We start from the raw sequence: 5,581 nt of genomic DNA on the forward strand, positions 1-5,581 counted from the left end.
TTTTCAGCATATTACATGTCTTTGGTGTGTCTGCGTTGAGGGGTGTAATGGTGTGCTTTGTGCTTTATCAGTTTCAGTTAAACAGTTGCTCGTATTAGCTTAAAGGTTATCATCATTCAGAGAGAATGGAAGAGTTCAAATATCATCCACAACTTTAAATTTATCAGAGGTAAACAAGATCAGTACCCTAATGGAAGATGGTTTGTTGGAGCGTGTAAATTAGTAACGTAGAAGTTAAATCAGTAGTACAGGTACAATCAGCCAGGCTCATCAAACTTCTACGCATCATATTGCAACTTATTTGTAAATATACATTTTGTTATGGGGTGGGGAAGAATGGGGTTATGTGCTGGCCTGACGAGAGGGGGTAATGGGCGGGTCTGGTGTACCCTGGCTAAGAAGGGAACCTGGCCTTGGCCAGTGGATTTTTTTTCCTTCTTCTTTTCTTTTAAAGAAAGATTGACCTAACATTCCTCACTCTGGGGATTTTTTTTATATGGAGTGGAGTACTACAGCTTTGATCCTTTAATGTCAGTTTTCTTCATTTATTAACCACACAGGTGTAAACAACTCTATGCTCAAGTAGTGATGTAGATCCTCGTGCACTTATCCTAATGTTTGCAGTCTATGTTATGTTAATGTAGATATTGATAATTGAATTGCAAGCATATTATTAAACACTAGGAAAATATTTTACGATTATGATTACAGGGGGCTCAGAGAGTCTACATCAGCGCTAGTTGTGTGGATTTTTCCTATTACTGTATAAGAATTGATACAGGAAGTCCATGATAGCTCGCCAGTTTTAGAAAACTATATCTCCACACAACCTATGGAGTTTGATCTGCTTTTGTCTAAGTAAGAACAGTGCTGGTCTCATAGGATGTCTTGCCATGGGTAGCTGCTCTCTTCCATTGTCTTCATTATCTAAGCTAGCATACCTCCCACAAAGATCTGTAGAATATGGAATAACTCTCTACTTTGTCATATCTCAGCTACTAAATCTTTTCACAAACAGGCTAAGCTGTATATAACAACAAGCTTTCAAGACCTCATGTCTGTATAGGTTCTCTCCCTCACCTACAAACCAGCAGTTTTGTGAAAGTGCATTTGACTGGTCCAGGGCATGTAGCTAAGAAGTGAGAGTAAGACTTTTTCCCAGGGAAAAATTTGAAACTCAAGGAAGTCATTTTTGTTGTTTCCAAAGTTAAAAAGTGAAGTCCAGACCACAGGGGCACTATTTCAAGTTTCTTTGCCCTAGAGAATCTTTGTCACAACTTTATAACTATGGCTCCAGGGTTGAAAAAACATCTGTAGGATCTGGACACCAGTTTACAATTTTGGAAACAAGACACTTGTATCTCATGTTGACCCAGGGCAAAGACTTAACCTTGCTTCATAAGTACCGCCCCAGGAGACTAACCTGCTGGTACAGAACTATTGCAGAGGGTTAGGGTCAGGCTTATTGGCAAAGCTTGCAGTCATCCTTGTCAAGCCTGCTTTGGAAATGAGACAGTTTGCTGTTTCTCCCACATCAGCATGGGGTAGCCTTACATGGACAAATATAAGGAATTTTATAAAAGTGCATGTTTACATGTGCTCACACACAAATGCATACATTTTAGTTTTTTGTTTGGGGGTTTACAATTTATTGCATTAAAAGATGCAGAGTTATGACTAAGCTTAACCTCTTCCAATTTTAAGCTATCAGCTACCAACCAGTGTACAGCCTAATATATTCAATATTCTGTGAAGGTTAAGAGTCCACACATATGAAAATACCCTTGAAATTACAAGGGACTTCATGACAGTGAAAGAAGCTTTTATCACCTTGTTCATTCCCCAAACTTCTTCCACACATCTTGAACATTTCATCAGAAAGACAACTGGTTGAATGAACAAATGCAAGCCATCTGTCTGCATTGTAGCATCAGAAACAGTGACATAGAGTTTCTATCAAAATAGTAGCCATCAATATAAAATGGTTATGACAAAGATTTAGGTAAGCTAAATGAATATTATAAGCAATGATTAGGTCAAAAAACGTCAGAAGGTACCCGTGCATAGTTGAAAATGGTTTTAAATGACAAGACTTAAAAAATGCACAAAGTTAATTTCAAGACAATTTCACATTAAATTCATTAAAGATAAAAAATAAGTCACTTCTGCTTAGTGTCATCCATGTCAATTAAGAAAAAAAGAGATATAATGCCAGCACACTCACTAAATAGTGTGAAAGGATGTGATTTCTTCCCGCAATGCTGTGTCACGGGGAAAAGTTCTGAACACAATGATGATGATAACATACACCACTGTTTAACATGAGTTAGGAGAAATCTGCATTTCCTGGGCCCATAGGGAAAACAATGTTTATGCTTCAGCGAGATGGAACTAGACACAAATCCCTCTCCGATAAACCGTCTTAACAAAGCAAGCTATAAATTTATAAAAAACAAGTGGCATAAAAAATAAAACAATGTTACTGTAATTGCTACTTGCTTGTAACAGGTGCTTTACAGTCTGAGGGCACATTCAAAATCCAGCACAACCATAACATAAAAACTAAGTTACAGGACCAATCAAGAATGAGGCTGTGCAAACATAGTCTACATCATAATGAGCCCATAAGGTCTGTTCACCCTGTGAAAATTATGATCTGCAGTGACCGGACGGTCCACAATAGCTACATGGGCCATGCCATTTATGGTCTTCAATGACAAACAGGTTGACACAACAATGTACATGGTCCAGTGACAAAATGGGTTAGTATATGGTTCAAATTTCATCTGATATTTTTAAAAAGCAAAACCTCAGTCTTTCTTCTTGATATCTCAAGCGATTGATCATAGATAATTTTTGTACAAATTAAAAAAAACCTCAGCAATTAAAAACTGAAATCCCTTTTATCAGTTGGCTAAGATCCACCATATTCACCATCAAGTATGAATAGTGACAATACTTAATTTTTAAGATTTGTGTTTAAGTTTAAATAAGCCTAAATGCAAACCCTGCATAGAAATGGATAAGTACTTATTTACCAAGGGACACTATACAAGAAACATGTTATAATGATGATCTCCAACAATCACCAATAACACACTTGCAGTCAGCGCTACATCATTACTATTCATATATCTATGTGCAAAAAAGAAATTACTCTTCTTGTTCTTGTGTGCACACACATGTAAAAACACATACACACCACCCACATTTTCGTTCTACAAACATTCACTATATCTACATTGTGCAATCTACATTTCAGTTCCACAATTGACTGTATAAACATAACCAACAATACATTTATGGATGAACGCTTGCTTTCATGACACAGCACACTGCATACAGAGTCAAGGAGACACACTGTACATAGTCACTGCTTTAACTTTACAAAACTGTTTCTCTGATAGTTGTGTTCTAGGCTATATGATTGTGCCTGACGCAGGAAATCATGCAGTAAAATAAACCATGGGCTGGGTGTGACCTGTCAACCATAGTCTTATGCATGGTGCACAAAGTGCAATGGATATATGCTGTAAATGTTTTTGTAGCTGCTTAACTTGTTTATATGTAAAGTAATTATATATATACACACATATATATTGATATGCACACATAGATAAATGCTTATGCTACAGCCTCTGCATTTAGGTCAGATGATATCACAATAGCTGCATTACTAAAGCAAAAACACAGAAACAAAGCTTCATGAATCAATACACACATTTGTCTCATGAGAGAATACAGGCAAGAGAACCAAAGATACCCAAACAAAACTGATGACCAGCACACCACTGATCATGCAGACCACAGAACTGATTAGCCTATTGAGTAGGACTTTTTGAAGTGGCAGCTAATGATGTATTACAAGATAAACAGCTTTGTAATGAATGCCTCATCATAGTTGAGAGATGAGGAGAGACAGAACTCCTGATTGAATCTAAAGGGCCTTAACTGCGTATGCTGCCAAAACATCACATCTCTGAAGCCCCACAGTTCCATGCTTTTATCAATTTCTTGTGAATAGTTTGTGAAGGACTTTTGTTTGAGGAATGAAACAGGCAAAAGCATGTGTAGAGGGCCGGACGTGTCAGGAGACGCGTCACGAATTAGCTTTATTCGAGGCCAGGTAATTATAGGTAGGCGGGGATCAGTAACAGCGGACAGTGGGGGAAACCTTTCTGTCCACTTTTACGACCTGACAGGGCGCCGTGACTTAGGAGGGGAGCGAGAACTAGAGCCGGGGGTGGCAGATGTAGTAGGTACGGGAATAGCGCAGTAGTCAGTGGTTCCCTTAGGATTAGAGCGACAGCGTCAGGCACAGGTAGATTAGGTGACGAGTAGTCACGTGTCTGCTTAGTATATAGTTAGAGGTAGATGTTTAGTCGGGGCCTTTCTTCCCAAACACATTACAGTAGCAAGTCTGTGGGGGCCCGTTCTACAAGAACGTAGTGCGCTGAACGGAGACAAGAGACAGCGCTGACTGCTGGACGATACGAGCAGCCGTGGCCATTGTACAAGCACGTGTAATAAAGGTTCACACACCCGCTGACAAGTTCCTGCCTTTTGGTTGAGTGTTCGACTGTTGTGGTCACCATACGACTCACCTTACCACTCGGTTACACATGTAAAACAAGACAACAATTAAATATATTTCACTCAATATATGTCATCTACTCGTGCATACATTTTTTATATATTTTTCTATTCCAAAAACCAAGACTAGAACTGTGGTGTCTTCTAAAAACATCCTGATATGAAACAAAGAAAAATGTGCAGATCTAAAGAGCTATGTATTCAGAGAGTGAAGTAGAAAATGTAGCATTCCTCCCTCTGTCATAACCTGCACCAGTCTGTGCCACTACTGCCACAAACTTTATGCTCACCCATCCATCATACCCACCTATCATGTCCTCCTGCTTGCCTGTCATCTCCTCCAGCCCAAAAGGATTAAAGATTTCTTGTACAGCTCTGTTTCTAGTATATCTTGATTTGTATTTAGGTTCCTAAGCACTGCAGGCATGAATATTGCTCCCACTGGTCTATAAGGTTGTTGGTCTGGATAGTGATAATGAAATCTCTTTATCTTAATGGTCTTAATGTTGTTAGCCCCATCCAATCAGATTGCTAGTCTGGCTAAAATTTATGCAAATAAATTTGTACTTCGACTAAACTGTTCACTCTTAAACCAGTTTTTTTCTCCCTGCGACCATCACATTTGACTTTGCATGGTCTAACATTCGACAACACTAACCTTTTAAGAATGGCCTTAAAAAGCGTTTCAATGACAGTTGGCCAATAGGAGGAGTATAAGAATTGATACATCATCAGATGTTTGCTGATAATGATGGTTATCACAAATAGCTAGCACATCTTTATATGATACAACCCAGTAGATGGGCTCTATTTCATCTAGATGATACTATTTGGTCATTTTGTCTGCATCAACTGCTCAAAACAATATGTAATCTTTCTTCTTAGATAACTGTTACAGTAGACAATGCATAATACCATTCATAACTGTCAACAAACTTGCAAGAACTGCAGAGCTTTAAATGAATTCATGACACAAAACAGCTGCTTC

This window comes from Pomacea canaliculata, linkage group LG3, assembly GCF_003073045.1.
Source record: "Pomacea canaliculata isolate SZHN2017 linkage group LG3, ASM307304v1, whole genome shotgun sequence".
Lineage (NCBI taxonomy): Eukaryota > Metazoa > Mollusca > Gastropoda > Architaenioglossa > Ampullariidae > Pomacea > Pomacea canaliculata.